The sequence below is a fragment of the Emydura macquarii genome, unplaced genomic scaffold (assembly GCF_026122565.2).
Source record: "Emydura macquarii macquarii isolate MOO-44397 ecotype Brisbane River unplaced genomic scaffold, CSIRO-AGI_Emac_v2 contig_561, whole genome shotgun sequence".
In the NCBI taxonomy this organism is placed as follows: domain Eukaryota; kingdom Metazoa; phylum Chordata; order Testudines; family Chelidae; genus Emydura; species Emydura macquarii.
The window spans coordinates 3,122,551-3,144,263 of NW_027130698.1; the positions used below are offsets into that span (position 1 = coordinate 3,122,551).

Here is a 21,713-nt window from a genome sequence, read left to right on the forward strand (position 1 = left end):
ACAATTTTTCACAATATCATGGTGAAGCGATCTGTACACTTCTGTGATATGAACCACAGTGGTGCAAGCGAAGGACCAAATCCTGAAGTGCTTCTCTAGAAAAATTCTAATTTGGCCCATAAGTGATTTACTGTATCCTATTGTACAAAGGTGAAATCACATCACAGAAGTAGGAGTATGTTCTCTTACTCTGATAATTCGGGATGGGCTTGGGCTATGAAGTCTAGCTCCAATCCAAATTTCCCCATATCTAAGACTGCTCAGAGTCAGGGTACTCATTCAGACCTATCTTCAGCAGTGATATCTATATATTTCTGAGCAAGAATGTAAATACCATATGGTATAGTTTGCAACACTGTACTTTCACATCATCAGTTTTATTTAATTGGTGGAGGTTAGCCAGAGTTTCTTTCACTGAGCTGAACTAAAATAACCAGAAGGTAAACATAGATACAGGATAGTATTCTTTGCAAAAAATCAGAATAACTTTAATAAAAGTTTCTTATAGACAAATAGATTCTTTAATTGCAACTTCAGTATAAGGGAAAATTGAACTTTCCCACTAAATATTTAATATAAAAATGTTTTCAAAGCACCTCATAAACATCATAACAAACAAAGCATTAAATGGATGCAATACTTACCCAGCTAACCCACCAAAAATTTCTGTGACATAGGAATAATCCCCTCCTGATTTCGGGATAGCAACTCCTAGCTCAGCGTAACATAAAGATCCAAGGACAGCAATCCCTCCTCCAAGCACCCAAACAACGAGAGCTAGTCCCACTGACCCAGAGTGTTCCAGAACTCCTTTTGGTGAAATAAAGATTCCAGAACCAATAATGTTACCTGGAATAAACAAAAGATTGGTGGGGTGTTAGAGGAAGGAGAAAGATGCAAGTTCCTTTCCATTGCTCTTCTAAAGTTTGATTGCATTTATGTTTGATTAAACCTTAGAGAAAACGTTGCAACTTAACAAAAATCAAATAAAATGGAGAGCATTAGGTTTGCTGAAGCCGTTTGTGGGAAGGTGGTGAATATCTGTTTTTACTAAAGCACTGCAATTATACACACACATAAACAGCTTGTAAAGCTGCTCCTCCACACCTGCACTGCCCCCCAATTATTATAATTAAAGGATTCAGGAATTTATTCACAATAAAGAGTATTTCATCTCCTTCTAAGAGGAGTCTAAGTAATACAAGGTACATCTACAAGATGTATCGGAGACTAAATAATACATGGTGTATCTACAATGTGGTGACCAATCAGAGGCTGTCATTTGGGGCTCTGGCCAAAGGAACAAATGAATTTAAACTCACATTATTGATTGTATTTGAACAAAATCCCTAAAAAGACTGAAGTCCTTGAAGTCCATTAAAGTCTTGATATTTGTTTTGCTCAAGTGTCCATAGATTCTATGGGAATAAGTAATATTGTGTGAACAATATATAGGACAGCATGAACTTTGTAGTACTGATGATTGGTACATGAGCTGAAGTAACACTAGCGTTACAAAGTGAACACTGGATTGTTGCCAAATTTTTCTTTCCCGTGGAGCCTGTGTATTCTCATTGAACTCAATGGAAATTCTGCAGTTGTCTTCATTGGGTGAAGGATCAAGCCCACAGGGATCAGTCTTTCTCAGGGGTTAGCCATAACAGGAGATATTTGGGGTTTTCAGTGCAATATCCATATCCTGGCAGTCTCGAGTATATGTTTTTTTCCAATCTCTAAACATCTATGAAGAAAATAGGGAAACTGCCAATAATATTCTATAAAGAAGCTTTTCTCCTCTTTGTGTGCTCACAAGTTGGCTAACTTTGAGCTACAGTTGTTGAAGTGCATTTCCTATTAATGCAATCACTAAAAATCCTGGATATCAACAGTTAATACAATATTGACATCTGGACCAACCACACTTCATATGATTGTCCACCCAAATGTCATCAGATCCAGATTCGCTCTTTCTTGCCTTCTGCACAACAAACACCCTTTCATTTCCAGCATATAAACACACCCAATGCACACTTCCCATTCTTCAAATCATGGTAGCATGCATACCCTTAACTCTTATCTTAATTTTCTTTAGGTAGAATTAACATAGATTTTCTTTGCATCGGTCTTCATTGCAGAGGATGTGGGGGAGATATCCACATCAGAGCTATCCTTTTTGGGTGACAAATTTGAAGCACTATAATTCACTGATGTGTCAATATAAGAGGTTTTAGAACACATTGCTACATTAAACAGTAATAAATCATCAGGACCAGATGGTATTCATCCAAGAGTTCTGAAGGAGCTCAAATATAAAATTGTAAAACTATTAACTGTAGTATGTAACATGTTGCTGAAACAAGCCTCTGTAGCAGATGCCTGAAATGTAGTTAATATAATGCTGATTTTGAAAAAAGGGATCCAGAGGTGATACTTGCAATTACAGGCCAGTAAGCCTATCTTCAGTACTGGGCAAATTGGTAGAAACTGTAGTAAGAAACAGAATTATCAGACATATAAATAAATATACTATGTTGGGGAAGAGTCAACATGGCTTTTTTAAAGGGAAGTCACCCCTTACCAATCTAAGAATTCTTTGAGGGTGTCAACAAGCATGTGGACAAGGGTGATCCAGTTGATATAGTGTACTTGGATTTTCAGAAAACCTTTGACAAGGTCCCTCACCAAAGGAAACTAAACAGAGGTAGGATAAAAGGAATGTCCTCTTCTGGATCAGTAACTGCTTAAAAAATAGGAAACAAAGGGTAGGAATAAATGGTCAGTTTTCACAATGGAAAGAGGTAAACAGGGGAGTCCCCCAAGGATCTTTACCAGGACCTGTGCTGTTCAACATTTCATTAATGATCTGAAAAAAGGGACTGATCAGGGAAGTGGCAAAGTCTGCAGATGATACAAAATTACTCAAGATAATTAAGTCCAAAGCTGACTAAGAAGAGTTACAAAGGGATCTCACAAAACTGGGTGACTGAATATCATCTGCCATTTTGTTGCCCAAATTATGCATATTGGAAATAATAATCCCAGCTACATGTATATAGTGATGGGTTCTAAATTAACTGTTACCACCCAAAGACGAGATTTTGGGTCACTGTGTATAGTTCTCTGGAAACTTCAGGTCAATGTGCATCAGCAGTTTAAAAAAAACAAAAAAAAGGCTAACAGAATGTTAGAAGCTATTACAAATAGGATAGAAAGTAAGAATACTGGCACAGTTGCCAGTACCAGAGCTTCTGGGAGAGTGTACAGAACAGGGTAGTTGGAGAGATCCACCCTGGCTTTCCCTCCTGGCTTCTGGTAGTCACAGGTTTAGGGTCATCCTGGGCATGGGGTTGCAGCCATTGATGGACCTTCCCTCCATGAATTTATCCAGTTCTCTTTGAACCCAGTTATACTTTTGGCTATCACAACATTCCATGGCAATAGCTTGGTATTTCACAACAACACAAGGAGTCACTATTTCTCCAGTGGATGGCCCTGGAGGGGTGTCCTGCACCTGTGGACTGTAGCCGATGTGCTGAGCAGGGCTTTCCTGCTGCAGAGTCTAGAAGGTTCCAACTCCTCACATATCAACCAGCCTAATCCCCCAGATGTCAGGCCACAGATAGAGTTGCTAGCACACAGAGTTGCTATAGTGCGTTGTCATGGTAAATCCGTGAAACAAAACCAAACCAGTTTCACATCAACATAACAGACAACTCATCCAGCTGCATCCTCAGAACAACATACTTTACATAAGGACAATGGAATTGAGAGGGGTTTTTTATTGTTTTGAGATGGGTGGCTTGGGCATTCATAACAATGAATTTAGCAAGTGGGGGTCTTTTACACCAGCCCTGCCAACATGTTCACTCACATAGGACAGAGCTGCTTTATTGTTACTTTGTGTTAAAATAGTAGAGCACTTCCAAGCCTGCAGCTGAACCAAGTCAAAACACTATGCCACAAAATCTTCATTTTGGTGTCATGTGGGTTCAGCTGAGATTGTATTTTATATATGCCTGCAATTGCACACACACGCACAATCATGAGACATGGATTTAAAAAAGAACACAATATTGGTCACATTTTAAGTGTCTTTCCATAACAAGGGGCAGAAACTTATTTTTTTTCTTTAAATGAAAGCTGAGATTCATGTGTAATAACTTTGTCTCCAGGAACTGTAGCTTTTATAAAAACACTAAATATCAAGAAAGTTTTGATAAAATCATGAGTTGGCAATACTGTTAAAATATGGTTATTAAATCTGCTGTGGAACCACGATCTCTCAGATTCTGAAGATTTTGCTAGTGTATTGTTATAGGAACTCCGTGAGTAACTTCTGCAGTTGGCTGTCTTCTATCTTGTAACAACACTGAATCTCTTCTTAAATATTTCCCCCGAATGACACCATTTTTTATAGTAGAAAGTACTAGGCTGCTTTACATTGGTGATTAATTGCACGTACAAATTGTAAGTGTCACTATCCTCTGAGGATGCATTAAAGTGCAACATTATCAGGATGAGGTAATCTCATGGTATTAATCTCATTAAAAAGTGACAAAATCCAAGGAAGAAGCAGACTCGGAATTTGATCCTATTTGTATTCAGGAAGGAATTGTGTATGTATGCGCATGCGCGAGTGTGCAAAGAAACAGATTAAAGATTGATTACAGAGTGCTGTTTAAGATTTCCCTTTGGATTTACAACCTAATACAAATTTCAATGGCTTATAAAACTGAATAATATCTTTTAAAATCAAATGATCCCTCCCCTGCCCCAAAAAGCAAAAAAAGTGCTGCTGTATCTCAAAATATTTTGTTTAAATTGTTTATAGAGTTAAATAAATATTTATCACATAAGCATATAGATATATTCAAAATAGAATTTTCATCACCATTTTGAAATATCTAAATGCTGGATTGAATCATACACAAAAGGTATTTCTATTAGATCTAGATTAGAATGACTGAAAAATAGGATATTATGGAGAAATCTGGTTAACATGAAGTTTGTGGCAGAGTAGCCTTCTGGCTGACACTTGAGATCAGGACAGTGAAAGTCTAATTAACATTCAAAATAACCTTCTCAAAGGGAGACAGTCACCTTGGGTAGAATGCTAAACTAGGCTGAGAGAACCTGATGTGTCAAACTGGAACAAGAACAGCTATGGAAATAAACAGTCTTCTAAACAAATGATGTGCTGATAGGGTCAGTGCATTCTTTTTGAGCACTGTAGATTACATAAGAAAAAACTGGAACAATAAAACTGAATGCATAGAAATGGGTAGTCTCAGGAAAATGCAAAAACATACAGTGGGTATTGTGCCAGAAATATGTGTATGACCAGATGCAGAACTTGAGTAAACTCCATTATCCCCTGTTTTGACAGGAAAAAAGGGGCTGTGTGGCTGGCATGGCAAGGCAGGCTATTCACATCTTTATATCAGAGTAACTGAGAGTATAACAGGCACCCAAAGAAAGGAGGGACGCTTCACTGGTACAGAGGTAGGTGACAGAGTTCACATCTACACTACAAACTTGGTCAACACAAGTTATGTTGGCATAACGCTGCCGCAGTTAGTATGTTGCTTATGCACGCGCATACCTAGTCTCCTTGCGTCAGCGCTGCGTGTGCTTTACTGGCCGTGCATGTGCCAACGCACGGTATGGTGCACCATGGGTAGGTATCCCAGTGTGCAAGGCCAGTGCACTGCCTTTTGGGAAGTTTTGCCAATGCATCATGGGGTAGAGACGCGTTGCGCAGGGGTGACTGAGAGCAAGGGGTCTACTTCCCAGTGTGCAACTCTCTCCACTGCATAATGTCATCTTTATCCCACAATCTTCATATCTCTTCAAAATCCCACGAACCTGGGTTGCCCTCCTCGCTGGCTGCCATCTCTGATAGAAGCGTGAACTATTGTCATAAATGTTGCAAGTAGCCTGGGGCATCGCATGGGCAGGGCATGGGCTGTGCTGCTGCCTGATGGCGTGAAGCCCAGCTGGCGCAGGAGGTCCAGCTGGGCCCTGCTCCTGCTCTGCTCCCTCCCTTGAGATCTCTCCCTTCCTGCCGCTCTTGCCTCTTCACCCTCTCCCCCACCTGCCACTCATGCCTCTTAGGGGAGAGGATGAAGAGGCATAAGCAGTGGGTGGGGGAGGGGGCCGAGCAGGAACGGGGCCTGCCTGGACCCCCGGTGCTGGCTGGGATTTGCACCACCCTGCAGGGAAGGTCAGCGCCTTTTGCTTTCTGGGGCGCAGCACATGCCCCATTCACGCCGGGCCCATGCTGTGTTTCCTGAGGTGCTGGAGGCCTGTCCTGGGCCAGCTACCCCCAGCAGCATGTGGAAGCTGGGGGTGGAGCATGGGTGGGGCGGAGAGGTGGAGGAGCTGGTTGGGGAGGCTTAGCCTCCCCCAGCCTATGATACCCACCACCCATGAGTGATGGCTGAATGCACTTCTGGTAGACTGACAGGACGCTGGCTTGTTTGCTCACAAGATTTGATCTCAGTGAAAAAAATCCCAATAGTTCTAGCTGCCTGTTGTGTCCTGGCTAATATCTGTGAAGCAAAAGGGGAAAAGTTGCTGCTGGGGTGGAGGGCAGAGGTGGAGCATCTATCTGCTAAATTTGAACAGACAGATACAAGAGCTATTAGAAGAGTACAATGTGGAGCTATGTGGCTCAGAAAAGCTTTGAAAAAGCATTTTAACAGTGAGCCACAGTAATATTTTGGGTGCATTGTGCTCTACTGGCCCTTCTGCTTTGAGGCCTGTTAGGAACTGTGTGATGCTTGTTGTACATCTATGAATATAACACTGTCAATGCACCTATTAATTTTGCAGGGCTCGCTGTACATTTATGATCATTACACTGTTTGTCACTACTCCTGTGAGTTTGTGTAACACTGTATAGTAACAAGTGGGTGCTTTCAGAACTATTAGGCACTCTGCAGCATATGCTGTGAACTAATAAAGATGAATTATTTTCCAAATAATAGAATTTTATTCCATAACAAACCAGTGCAAAGAAAAATCAGTGCAATTTAAAAGCGAATACATTAAAAAACTTAATAAATGAATGGAACAGAACTTAACAAGGGGAAAGAATATGCATGTCCATTTTACCTACATGTACAACAACTGTGACTTTCACTGATCGGTGTATGTGAAGCTGTGGATGTTCTCAATGTCCCCTGAGAGTGGAGTGGTAGAGATGTGGCCTCTGATACCATGTGGAATGCTGGGGTATGTGTGTGTTTGTGTGTGTGTGTATGTGCGTGCGTGTGTAGTGTAGTTCTGTAATGGAGTTCTCCAGGGACTGCAGAGGGAGGTGAGCTCATGATTGTTGAATATGTAGGTCCACAAGAGTCTACAGCATCTGTGTTTGCTGCCAGAGAAGCCCCATTATGTCCTGGTGCATCTCCCTCTCTGACCCCTTGGCCTTTCTCCTGTCTTCTCCTGTCTTTTCCAGGCTGTCTGCATTCAATGTTCACCCTCCGGACCGTTTGCTTGAAGTCTGATGCAGCACTGGCTTGCAGCGTTTCATTGATGATGTCTTCCCGGGTCCTTTTCTTTCTCTTCCTTATCTGGCTCAGAGGTTCCATGTGTGTGGAGGGGGAACCACTCAAGGCTGCAATGGCAGCAACTACAGACAAAACACACAGAGCTACCAGGTCAATATAGATAGCCACAGTGGAAAGCGAAAGTTAAGATTCAGAACTCCCTTCCCTTGCTCCCCTAAAGTTTTAAACAAGACATGCTTAGTGACACTTCTGCTTCAGAGTGCTTGTGCGTGGCACCACTCACAACACCAGTCTTGGTGAGCATGGCCTCCCAGGGGTGCAGGAAAGGAGGATAGGGCAGTGGCACCGAATACCAGCACCGTTTTCCACAGATGGGGGTGATTTTAGCTGGTATCTCACTCCTGAGGGTAACAAAAGCACAGAGAGCACAGCTGCTCCTGGCGTCCCGAAGTCGCCTGAGCTCATGTGCTGCTACACTGCGTACTGCAATGGCGCTGGCTAAAGTTATTGCTGACTGGCATGGGGAAGTGTCCTAGAAATAAGGTTGCTATCCCTGGAAACCTTTGGGAGATGATTGCAGAGCTCCTCCATGAATGTTTCATTTAGATCTCTCAGAAGGATTCAAGGGACATCTCTGTTTACATAAACATCTGCTCTGCATGCTCCCCCCCCCTTTGCCTAACTCTGGAGGGGAATGAAAAGCACCTCTTCTAGTACAAATACATTAAAGAAAAGTCATTAGCTCTGTCCTGTTATTTTGGGGGCACCATCAGTATATCATTGTAATGTGAAGTATAATTACAAACTTACCCGAGGTTTCTTCCCTTGCACTGTACTCCCCTGAGCTTGACTGTTGGGGATTGACTGGACTGCTGTGGAATCTCAAACAGGTCCTGGCTCATGGAATAGCCGGACTCCAGGTCACATGTCTCCCATCCTCCTCGACCACCTCCTTGTCCCCATTGTTCATGCCACGGGACTGTGACTTGAGCTCATCAGAGGTATCCACTGTGGTCTGCACAGTGGTGGTGAGGTCTCCACTGAGTGTGCAGATTTTTGTAAAAGCAGCAGGTCTGCGGCTTGACACCAGATCAACTGTTTGCCTCCCTGGCCTGCTGATATGCCTGCCACAGTTCCTTCGCTTTCATGAGGCACTGCTGCTGGTCCCTGTCATACCCCTTCTCCTGCATCCCCCATGCAATCTGCTTGTAGATGTCCACATTTCTACAGCCGTTCTGTAGCTGTGCTTGCACAACCTCTTCTCCTCGCAGGTTCAGGAGACCCAACATCTCTTGTCTACTCTAAGCTGGAGTAGTTGGCATGGTCAACTGGGCAGTTGCACACAACCATGGACAGCTGCTAGATGTGCTTGCCAAAGGCATTTCAAAAGTTCACGGGGCTTTAAAGGGGAGGTCTTCCAGTCTCTGTGACCCCTTGGCAGTGGCGTTCACAATTGTGACCAGAGCGGTTGTGGCGGCCATTGTTGGCAGCTGCAGGAGGACTCCAGGATTGACATAAGTAATGCAGTGTCTAAACTCGCATGGTGTTGACCTTAGTACGTTGACCATGGCTCAAGGCTGCTTGGAGAAGTGGTGTTCCTATGTCGCCGTAGCAGGGCGCTTACATCGGTGGGAAACACATGCACAACTAGGTCGATGCAAAGCAGCTTTTGTTGACCTAATTTTGTAGTGTAGACCAGGCCTGAGATGTCACACTGCTAATGGACTCCAGGGACTGAGAGGCAGCCTGGCAAGTTGCACAGAATATAATCTTTGCCTAAAACCATAGCAACTAGTCTGTGGCTTTATACCAAATTCTTTTTATTTATTTATTATTTTCTCTTGATTTTTCTAATACGCATTGCTTTATTTGAGATACCCCAAATAACAACAGAAAGTATCCCCTCTGGACCATTCTTGGAGACAAGGAAAATGAATTTCTGTTCCCTCTAGATACAGAGAATGGGGGCAAGAGGACTTTGCCCAAGGCAGAAGGTAAAAGGCTATACCATTCCTAAAAGGTGTTGTATGGATGTTGGCTGTGGTGGTCAGTAAGGGCATGGGAAAAGCTGAGTGGCCCAAAGAAGTGCGAGGAATGGGGCTCAAAGTTACAATCTGACTCTCCATTTCAGTTTCTCCATTGGTAGAAGGAGCTGTCCACAAGAGCTGCCATTTTACAGAGCATCTGAGGACGCAGAGTAGGACTTGAAAACATTGGAATTCAGAATGTTTTAACTTTGCTCTAAAGCCATCTATGATGGTTTTATAAAAAAGAAAACCTTTTGTTTTGAAAGAACTGGTAAAACAATTAAAACAAAACAGAACTTGCGTTACCGCTACTTTCAAATTATTGATCTTCAATACACTCTAAAGGGAAAGCAGATGCTTCCAGCTTTACCAGGCGTCAGCAAATCAACGCTGTGTAATAACTGCTTGTTTTAATTTTATTTAAGACAATTGTTTTGTATATGGTTTACTCTACATTGAATTAGTTGCAGTTCATTTATGCTAGTTTATCTTTTAAATGCTTGAGTTTTCCTTCAAAAGATTATGGCCTCAATGCTGCAGCTGTCTTAATGGAAGTTTTGTCTGCATAAGAACTGTAGGTTTTGGCCCTTTATTAAGCTTGCTACGTAAAAGATAAAATCTTGTGCAACAGGCTCCAAGTTCAAGCAGGGTTTGCTATGTTTTGTACTGAGGAGTTTTTCTCCATGCTGGCAAGGGAAAGGTGGCCTCAGCCTGTGAAGGAGTCACAACTCTGGAAATGTGTTTGAGGTAGGGTGACAAGAGCTGAAGCACAAAGCACAAACTGCCGCAAGCAGGCATGGAGTCAGCGAAGTCAATTGATTAAACCAGGCTGCATTTAGCCCCAATATCCCTGAACACTTTAAAAAAGCTGTTTACAAGTAGCAAACATTCCACAGACGGAGGCCATCCTGGAGACAAATTCTAATGGCAGGTTTCTAACTGGACCCATACAGTTCTAAAACTTTGCTCTTCTCTCTTCCTTTAGAAGATGACATTCTTTACCATAGTGATTGCATCCGTCTTTGCCTGGCAAGCACAGTAATTTTTCCGTGCCTCTGCTAAAGCAGAAAAAACCTGCCTGCCTTCTGCTCACTTGTTTCTGCAGCAGCATCAGGTATGTCATTAAGAGTCGACAGTATCAAAGTTGCTGACAAATTCATCCAACAATAGACCTGGGACAATCTGAGGGTTGTCATACCAGCCATACAATTCTGATCGAATACTGAAGAATCCTCAGTATCTAAATGGACATTGAGATCTGAAACCATGATCAGGCTTGGTGACACTAGCACCACTATAGTGAGCTTGGATCTCCAAGTTGTGGTGGGACAACTAATACCAGCCTTGCTCTATCCCCAACCTCAGACTCTCAGACTAGGTGGATACACTGAACTCAGTGTAGCAAACTCTAGCTTTCAGTTTGGAGATCCAGAAATATAATCACAACCCCTGCAGAACATTAGGGTTTTACTGTATCTGTCTTGTGTATTCATGGGCAACAGAAATAAGCAGTTGTAGTGCAAGATGCAGGGTGCAAGATGTCAGTCAGTCCCAGTCCTGAAAAGTCACAGCCAGAGACTGTGCATGACTTGCACACCAGGAATATCATCAGGGAATAATGAGGTGTGGCCAGGGTATTTAAGCCAGTTCATGAAAGCATTTAAGCATATGCTTAAGTGCTGTTCTTTTTTGGGAAGGGCTGACTGCAGAATCAGGGCTCCAAATGTAGTCATGGTCGCTTTCTGCAGACAGCTTCACAATGCAGTTCTAGAAGGAAGATTCTGTGTAAGAGAGAAGATCCTGGGTTTTTCTTTCCTTAGACTATTTACAGTCTGAGTATAGCTAAATGTTATACTGCAAAAGCAGCATTAGGACTGATGTGTTTCTCAATACCTTTGCAGTGATTGGAACTTTCCACTTAAATACTAGAGGATATATCTCAAATCAGTTATTTTTCTTCTTAATTGCCAGCCCTGCAAATTCCACCTGAGATCTGAAAATCAATCTGTTTCTCCAGGCGTTTGCATCATCATTTAGTAATAATGACTCTACCATTAAACTTAGCTGACAATGTTGCTGATCCATGAGATTGATTAGAATCGAGCTTACTCTCATAGAGATGCATTGTCTCTGCATGGCTAATAGCATAAAACACTTGTTTTTGTCAGTAAAATTAGTAGATGGGGCAGAAAGACACACAAAGAGCAGATTTGTTGAGTAATAGTGTGATTTTTAGTCCTTTTTCTCACCATGACTATTTTTTAAGAGCAACTTCATAAAAATGACTGAGGAGTGCAGGTGATATCAAAACCAGATTACATTAAAATAACAGTAAAATTAAATATTATATATAGCCCTTCTTCAGATGAAATAGCACAGGACATTTTAATCTTTGATTCAGAATGAACTGGCTACAATTTGTACTGGATGAATAGGTCTTGATGTAAGTGAGTCATACAAAACATCATTTATAGCATTAATGGATTTGTTCTGGGTCTCCCTTCCTGTGAAGCTACACAGTTGGAACTGGGTGTGGTAAAATCCGTATAGAAGATATATAAAGATCATGATGTATTGTTACACTTTGTACATACACTTCAAAATTTAGGTTTTATTTATTTCTTTTCTTTTTGGAGGATCATTTTGATCCTAATGTATAACACCTTTCGCTCAAATATTAAGGTGTGTTATGGTTTAATCTGCCTATTCAGATTGGGATGATATTCTTATTTGATGCCCTTATGTTAAAAAACTATATGAATCATCAAAATACAAAATAATATGTAAATGTATCCCCTGGCTCCAACAATAGGCTCCTCTCTCTGCTCAGCAGTACTCTCATAGCTCAAGGTTGCTGCTATTTTCAGCAGCAGAAGGGATGGGCTATCATCCATCAGCTGACTAGCACTTATATTCATTCTGTTCAGCAAACTGATTATATGAGCTTCCAGTCCCTGGCTTATTGTCATCTTTTCATTGCACTAGCTAATTTGGAGATGATAAAATGCAAACCCTGCCTCGTGCCCCAAAATTAAAAAGAGAAAAATGAGAGAAAAATGGAAAAATCTTAAAGATTTTGTGCAAAGGAAGGTGAAAGTTAGGGACACTTCTTTTGGAATTGTGAATTAATTCATGTATTTTGTACTGAATTCAAATCCTTCTGATGAAAGGCTTGAGTTCTCTTTATCATTGTGGCTTTCATCTTGACTAGGGGAAATTAAGTTAATTTACCACCCAGCTTTCCTTACTCACTAATCTAATGCAACAGATAGCCCGGCTGTGGGGCTGGAAGAAGTGGGAGATAAAAAAGGGGTAAGCATTAGTATCAACAGTTGGCAAGCAGCACGGTCAAACTATGAAGTAACACATCGAAGAAAAGGAAAGAGAGGCAGATGTCAGTGTGGTCTAATGGTAGGGACAAGGAGCTGGCCCCTGGTACTATGGAAATAAACACAATATAAATTCCTGAATAGCAAAATAATTAGGAGACCTGGTTTCTATTCTAGACTCTGCCATGTGACCTTGGATGTGGTACTGAACCTCTGTGTACCTCAGTTTTCCATCTCTAAAGCAGGGACAATACTAACCTTTCCAAAGTCCTTGAGGTCATCTGGTAAAGGCATTAAATAAGTACAGAGTATCAATATTCTTATTCTTCTCCTCCCAAACTTGAAAGGTGGTGGGCAAGAGTGGTATACAACAGCATTTGCCTGATCCTTTCTATAAATTCAAAATCCTTCGTTACTGACGAGTCCCTCTTTCTACCTAGTAGTTTCCTGATTGCCAATAAAGCTTTCTTTCACAATCAGGCAGCTGTTATATTAATCAAAGGTGCTATGGATATAGTCAGTTAATCGTGTTTTATCCATTTCCATGGAAATAGTTTTCATGTCTTTATGAAAAAGTAAAGCTCTCTGGGTCTAAATACCCGAGAAAGCAGGAGAAGCGAATGAATGGGCAGCATTCTGAATATTCTTTAAGTACTGTCATTTGTAAGCTGTATCAGTTAAATTAAGTAACCAGATTTACATCTGTTAGAATCCTTGGTGTCCTTCATGTCTGGAAATGTCTTGAAGCAAAATTCTCCTTGGAGTCTCACGGTGGATCTCTCCATGTTCTGCTCTTGCTACAAGTGCAAAACTCCTATTGACATCAATGTGAGTTCAGAGCATATAGTTGAGGTCTGTCATGAAGACCTGAGAAGATAGTTTTGCCTTGCTGCACATGAAAGATATTTAGAACCAGATATGCTGGATACATCAGCTTTAGCCAAAGAAACATTAGATCTCATACATCTTCTAGTAAGAGGTGGCGGAATCCTTAGAACATAAACTAGAAATAAAATGCATCCTCACTAAGCAGATTTCAGTATTGCCAACTTCAAGAGATCAAAAATCATGAGCTTGGCCAAAAATCATGAGATTAAAAAAAAAATCAAATCATGTTTTTAGTCTGTCTTTTGACTTTATAATTCCCTTCTATTCCTCTGCCAATGTGTATGAGAATTGCAATCTTTGAAAAGTCAACCTTTAATACACACAAAAATGCATGCCTCTCCCTGGCTGCTCAGATGAAGATGTCACTTACCATCTCCTCAACCCTAGGTAGGGGAGCATCCTCCATTTCCCAGCAGCAAGATTTCTTTACCTGTCACTGCCCTGGTGCTTGTCCTTTGACTGGATCCCAGCAGCACCACTTCTTTGGGTCCCCCTTCTCCTGTGTCCTGCTTCCCCTGGACCATCTGTCTGCTATAGGGCCATACATGAAAGCAGGGCAGGTCTGTGCTCTTAGCTGTGAGGCTCTCGCATGGAGCTTCCCTCTCATGCTCAGCCCTGAAAACTGTGGGATCGGAGGTGTTTCTCTCATCATGACAGCTCCTCTTACAGGCACCACAGTCACGTGACTTGCAATTAATTTGTGAGAGTTTGGCGACACTGCCGCAGGCTGCTTGGAGGGGACTCCCCCAAATCACCACTACTCACAGGCTAGGGAGCTGTCATCCAATCCCCTCTATGTCCCATCACATTACTGTCTTCTGCACCCCCCTCAGCCACCTTTCTGCCCCCATGTTCCCTGCACCCCTAAATCTGCCTCCTGCTCCTCCTCAGTGCTTGCTCCCCCTCACTCTTCCCATTCAACTTTCACAGTGTCTCTCTGGCTCCACACAGTCCCTGTGTCCTGTCTACTCCACTGAACCATAGGACGGCAGTCATTTTGTCTGAAGGTCTGGCTTCAATCTCATTGAAAATACTGGGAGACAGCAGCTGACTTTATTAAGGACAGCCTCACTTACACATTCAGATAGACAGTAGGGAAATGGCAGCCATCTTGCTCGCTTTAGCTCCAGTAACAGTAGTAGCAGAAGGTGGCCATTTTGAATAAGGGAAAAATTTGTGAGTTGGTACCTTTCATCATCATGTTTTCATGAGACAGGTTAAAAACACCCCCAAACTGCTAAAGTCTCGATAAAATCATGTGAGTTGACAATACTGAGATTTGGTAATTGTTCAGAGCTTTGATCTATAAATCACTAGTTCAAAACCAGCCTTGGTCAGCAGTGAGTGTAAATAACTTCAAATCTGCTTGTTCAGTGAACTCCTCTATAGATGTGGCCTTTCCACAACAAGAGGTACATTGGCAAGGCAGTGTGGGGAGATTTGTGTTGTCATTCTCATTAATGTACCTATATTATGGATAATTTGCTTCAGTTCTACTAGCTCTGCCACTGCTCATGTACTAAATTAACTTTATGCTTTAATTTTCTCTATGGTATTCTCTCCTGTGAACATATGAGTTCCTTCTTTCTTCTTGTAATGTCTTGCTGCAGATCAGTGACCTGCTGAGAGGCTCTCTGTTCTTTCATTGCCATGGCTGGAGTCTGTGCTGAGGAGCTGCCACTATGATCCTGGCAGAGGACAAGACTTGACTTTGCAGTGTCTTGAGGCATTGATCATAGTTTGTAAAGAAACTGCAGAAGCAGGAATGCAGAATGATATGTGGTACATACACACTTGCTTGAAAATCTTTTCATGACTATACAAGCTCTATTTACTGGGAAAGATGGTCAGAATAGTTTCTTAGTAGGCTAATGAAGGAGCCTCTATGATCAACTCTGGTGGCCACAGAAAACTGGCCCTGAAGTAAAAGAGTACAATCTTACATTTCCTATGCAGTCAAAATTCCCATGTACTGAGCCCAGTAGGCAGTAGCGTATTTCCAAAAGATGGGTACTTGGGCAGAATTGGTATATATGTGTTTGCACTGTGTATTCCATGCAAATTTGTGATTTCAGATACTCCGTGAACTGAATCATCCATCTGCAAAGAGCAGAGGACAGATAAAAGCCAATCTAAATTGTTCCAGTAGTAACAGCAATGGAGAAACTGGGCAGCTGTACTGTGCCAAGAGAAGAGTGTGAACCAGTTAAATAAGTTAGATTTAGTCTCCACCTACTGGCACAAGAGTATAACCCAACAGTTCATATTAGTACAGCAGAGTAAAATAAATGTTTTTTGTAATAATTATCAGGCCTGCGGCCAAATTCTGCTGTTACATTGCAGCGAATCTGGAGCACCTTATGAAATGACCCTGGATATACACTAGTGTACCCGAGAACAGAATTTTACCCATTGCTTTGTTTGCGTAAGTGAAATACATGAATGAAAATGTGTACATTCAAAGAAGTGACATTTGTAAGTGAAGCATGCAATGGCAAGGCAACTTTTTGTGTTCTCTGATTGATATTATGGACCCAATTCTGCATTCCCTTATACTTTCATTAACTTCAGTAAGAAGTCCTTCTGAAATTCCTCCAAATGACTAAAGCCCTTCTGCATTATGTAAAGAGAGGGAAACATATAGGCATTTGTTTCTAGAGGATTCAGATCCTGCAGTTTGGCTCACCACTGAAATCATAATCATCTCTTTGTGAAATGATGAGCATTTCAGCTGCAATCAATGATGATGTCAAAAACAGGATTATAACGTCAAGTGAGGAACAAGCAACAGGAGCAGATGGACTAAGAAAAAATGATGCTCTTTTTTGCAACTAGTAAAAAAAAAAAAAAAGTATAGAAGAGGAACACAAAGTAAAATGTAGCAGTTCTGCAAATTAAATGTTTATCAAAGTTTTCTACATGATAGAAGCATCCCTTGAAAAAACACTTGTGGCACACATAAGCCTTGAAAAGGGATCCTGTAATAGCACAGTTCTGTAGAATGAAAACTTCTTTCTGTTCTACTCATTTGTGAAATTTAGTTCAGAGCTGTCCAATGTATCTTTTACAACGTCTATAATTTCATTTTTCTTGCCTTATCCACAATAACTGAATGAAGGAAGGTGAGGGAGAGGTGGAATTGGCAGCCATGCATGTTTGATGTTAATGAAAAGGTTTGTTGTTCCTAATAATTTAGAGAAATAGACCCATACATTGTTCAAGAACAGTTCATTCATGGGAAAATCTGACCCCTGTAGTACTGCCAAAGTCATTGAGACCTTGGGTGATCTACTCAGAATTTCTAGTCACACAAATTCCTTCAGTCTCTGGGGTCCTATAGCTCCTGCACACAATGACTCCAAGATGTGTTACTGTCCTGGAGAGGAGAAAACATGTAACTGTTTTTTAACTATTTCCTCCTTTTTTCACACTGCTTTGCATACTCATTACGGCTAACTCCAACCACTCAAAAATCATCTGTCAGGCCCCTGCTCTCCCTTAAAATAATGAGATTTTAAAAATAATAAATGTTAGGTTCTTTTTACTTGCCTTTTGGTTTTTGAGCCTTTAGGGTTCATATTTTCAAGATTTTCTCTGCAACCATGAAACACACTTTTTTCTTTTTTTAAATAAAAACTCAGATTCTCATAGAATAATAATATTGACTCAGGAACAGAGGCTTTAAGAAAAATATCATATTGCAAGACTCAAGATAAAATCATGAGAGTTGGCAGCACTGCATATTGTTACCAGACTGAGATGAGAATCAAATGACAGGAGAGAGACAGAAAATAGCCTATAATGTAGGGAGGTGTGTCAGATTTTATTTTTAAGTATTTTAACGAACACTTTATGAGCCAAAGAAGCCTGGACTAAATGATGGAGTCTAAGTGAGATTACACTAGGGTTGTTATTTAAATTAGTCATTATGAAAGTAGAGAGAAAGAATGGACTGGAAGCACTGAGAGGAACACAACACTTACTTTGGCAACAGGTATTACTTTAGAATACCTCTGTTATGAACATAGATGCTACCAAATACATTAAGAAAACCATTTTAGGAACCTGTTGCTCAGAATAGGGAGGATCTACAGAAGCGTTCTGGAAGGAAAACACAGGAGGACAGCATGTATGATGTTGTTTAAGTTGCAGTAGCACCTAGGATTGGGATCCCCATTAGGTCCCGCTGCAGAGAGAACGCAAAATGAATCAGTTGGTACAATATATATTACAAATGTAAGTTTTCTATAAAGATCTGAGTTCAGATCTGTGTATTAGTAAACCATATAAATAACTTAAATGGACAAGCCAACTGCAAACCAATTAAATTTGCTAATGACACAGAACTCTGAGTGGGTTGGTGAAAACAAAGCAACTATTATATAAGCAGCAGATCTGCCTTGCAACAGGGCAGTGAACTATGTGTTTCACAGTTCAGAGCTTGAGGGACTAATTGAGAAGGGATAATTACCTATTTCTTACAAAAGATCAAATGTATTCTTGCTTGATGGATATCATTTCATGGGCCTAGTAGGGAATGCCCCAAAACCAATGATAAATTGGTGTGTTAACATTTTGAATGTTCTACTGTAAGTTGTGCAGATGGAACTTGTTAACTTACACGTTTGTTACTAACTACTTCATTTACGGATTGTGAAACCTTATTTTTTTTATTATTTATTTGTATTAGAGTAGCTTGAAGAAGCCCCATCCAAGATCAGGGTCCCCCAACAGGCTTGGCACACACCTGAAGCCCTAGCATTAGTCCTAACACGCACCTAGGTCTTCCCCTGAAGAATTTGTCTGCTTTTCTATTTAGAATGTAATGCGGAAAGAGAAACAGGAAAAGAGAAGTGAACTGACTTGCCAAAAGCCACACAGCAAGTTGGTGGCAGAGCCAGAAATAGAATGCAGATCTCCTGAATCCCGGTGAAGTGCCGAAACCACTGGACCACCCTGCCTCTCTAGTATGATCTTAGATTTCATTAGTAGAAGGAAAATAATCTTCTTTAACAGAAGTTCCCTTACAACAGAGCAAATTGTTTTAGATCAGCTGCTTGAGGTTATTCCTCTTTTTTGCCATCTGCTGGCTACTATATATTTCAAATTAGGTAAACTGAAGTTTATTTTAAAAGTCAGTTGCTGAGCTCAGAAATCTTTAAATCCTGATTTGAGGACTTCAATAATTCAGTCATAGGTTAGGGGGTCTATTACAGGAGTGGGTGGGTGAGGTTCTGTGGCCTGCGTTGTGCAGGACGTCAGACTAGATGATCATAATGGTCCATTCTGACCTTAAAGTCTGAATTTATGTTGCCATCATCTATTAGTGAATCCAAGACATGATGCACCCATAAAAACAGCCAAGAAGTAAGCTAGTGAGCATAGTTTATAATGTTGGTTCTATTAGCAATTTCATCAAAGAATAGGATAGTTGAATAAGTTGGTAGCACCAAAACCTGTTGTCTTGTTTAAACTTTTATGTGATTTAATCAGTGTTAAGTTTTAAGTGTACTAAGATTGTCTCCATATCTTCTTTCTGAAGAAAATACACAGATGCAGCATCAGAACGTACTCTTCCAAATAGGATATCCACTTGACTCAGCATGAATGCTGAGTGGTGGTCATTTAGGGTCTGATCCAGCACTCAGTTCCCACTGAGTTCACTGGGAATTGAGGATGCTCATAACCATGAACACTTGCAGGTCAGGGACTTTACTTCTTGGCTGGTTCATGTCTGGGCCATGTCCTGGACTCAGTATTTCAAGAGTCTATAACATAGACTGGTCTCTTCTGTAACTATGAACAGTAAAGTTAAAAGGCCATGATTTAGAAAAGCACTTAAGCACAGGAACTCGATAGGACTTAAGTTCTGTGACTCTTTGCAGCACATATTAAAAAACTGTGATTTTAATTATTAACCAATCTAAATCATTAACCAACCAAGATGCTCGGCTCTTTTGGGTAATGTTGATTGCTAGTTTGGCTCCTGAACCACTGAGGTATGAGTATCACTGGCTTAGAATTTCGTTCAGATTTAAGTTTCTTTGCTCTTAAAATAGGGTACCTAAAATACAGCATGAAGAATTGACTGAAGATGTAAAAACATACAGAACTAAATCTATACAAAATAAAGGCAGAAAAAAAGTAATAAGTAATCAACCAGTTAATTTCATATCTGACTCAAAAGTGCATGAGTGGAAAATAAAGTATGGCTTTTCTATTAATGAGATTATGAAAAAAATTATGATACAAAATAGTTTAAAAAGTAATAAATGATACTTTCATGTCCACTGGAGATTGGTATTTAAAGAATGAAATGATCTTAGAATCTGACTTCAGTTCAAATATTTGTTAAAATTCTTAGCAAGTAACAACATGACCAGTCATTATGAACTATAATTCCAACATTCCAACTGGATTTTACTAGGTTAAGCATTTATAATCTGATTATGCTATGCCCAACTTTAAAGATTTTTTAAATTAGGCTATTTGAAATACTGACGTTCATTCTTTAATGTTTTACAGGTTTATAAAGAAGATATTTGGCTTTTCAGAACAAAAATAAAAATCTGATCAGTTGAGGATTTCAGAAACCTGCTTTTGCTGATGGTGGATGATGATCAAAACAAATAATTAGATCAAAAGTTTGGAAAAGCAGGTCAAGACTTCAGCCATACCTATAATAATATTGCATGATGCAGCTGTACAAGAAAATTTTAAATTACTTGTTCAGATATTTTAATCAGATTATTACCTTGTTTATGCCAGGTACTTTAGTTTTTATTAATATTTCATAATTGTGGACATTTGAAGAAGTTCAGGATTTATAGTACAGTATTTATCGCACCATCCCTTTGTCAATGCAACAAGTAGATTATTTATAAAAGAATTTCAAGCCTCAGTTTTCCTGGTAAATCCTGGTAAAAAGAGCCTTTTGGAAATGCCAGTCACTAATAGCACAAAGGTGTATGGTCAAATCTTAGACAATTCCTGTTTGAGACTCTTTTAGCAAGAAGAGATGCTAAGGTTCAAAGTTACACACATTTAAAATAGCTGACTCTCCTTGAATTGAAATGCTGCTCTCATTGAAATTAATGGCAAAACTCCCATTGACCTCAGAGGGGAGAAGGACACAAGACTATATCCATTTCCTTCAACAATGTCCATTATTCTTTCTAGCAAACGGGTAGATCACACCTGGAGACGGTTTCCTCCTAAACATATAGATGCTAATTTAGAGAAAAATAGATTTCAGAAACAGGAAAAGGCCATTCAGGCCCAAGTCCTGTCCTTTTGAATGTACCTTACAATTTGGGAAGATGGAATGAGATGATTTTTTTCACATATAACAATAAAAAGGTGACAAAATAAAAGTGGTGGGATTTAAATATAAAATAATTTAATACAAATATTGTGTATGAACCAAATTATGTCTGTCTTCACTTCTGTCCTTAAAACCAACACTACCATTCTCCTCTACCCACACCACAGCCTCTTATCCCACCACTTTCCCGTCCCTCAGTGCTGTTTACAACTCCAACCAACTGAAAATATGGACGAGTCTACAAAAATGACATTCCTCCTTCCAGCTTCTCTGCCTGGCCCCGGTGCCTCCACCTCTCCTATTCTCTGCCCCTCTCTAGCTAGGGAGCAGTCATGCAGCATACTGGTGCCAGCACAGGCTGTTGGGGAGGAAGAAGCACCAGATGTTGTATTGTTTGCTCTCCTCTTCATGGGGAGCTATGGAGAGGGGGCAAAGATCTCACTTCTTGGCTGGCCCCTTCCCCACTGCAGCAAAGCTGGGAGCAGGAGAAAGAGGGTGTGAGTGAAAAGGGGAATGAGGGGCAGAGTTACTGAAGGGCAGTGAGTGCAAAGGGGAAAAATGCAACAAGTGTGAGGTAAGGCAGGGCCAGGGGAAACAGCGGGTCAGGGGGACGTCAGAGGAAACAGTGAGT

The 21,713-nt window shown here is 40.7% G+C and overlaps 1 protein-coding gene and 1 long non-coding RNA gene across 4 annotated transcripts in view; one reads left to right on the forward strand and one right to left on the reverse strand.

The window, feature by feature from the left end:
- LOC137147718 (asc-type amino acid transporter 1-like) overlaps nt 1-779 on the reverse strand; it is a 28,422-nt gene extending 27,643 nt beyond the window's left edge. Inside the window, exon 1 of the mRNA XM_067540049.1 lies at nt 645-779. The gene's annotated coding sequence lies outside the window, so the exon portion shown is untranslated. The remainder of the gene's footprint in view (nt 1-644) is intronic.
- Nucleotides 1-21,225, forward strand: part of LOC137147719 (uncharacterized) — a 29,244-nt gene extending 8,019 nt beyond the window's left edge. Inside the window, exons 2-5 of one of the 3 annotated variants that reach the window (XR_010918303.1) lie at nt 5,387-5,502; nt 15,369-15,540; nt 18,578-18,725; nt 20,284-21,225. This is a non-coding gene — a long non-coding RNA (uncharacterized lncRNA). The remainder of the gene's footprint in view (nt 1-5,386; nt 5,503-15,368; nt 15,541-18,577; nt 18,726-20,283) is intronic. The other 2 variants (XR_010918304.1, XR_010918305.1) reach the window with 2 other exon arrangements.
- The last annotated feature ends 488 nt before the right edge of the window (nt 21,226-21,713 follow it).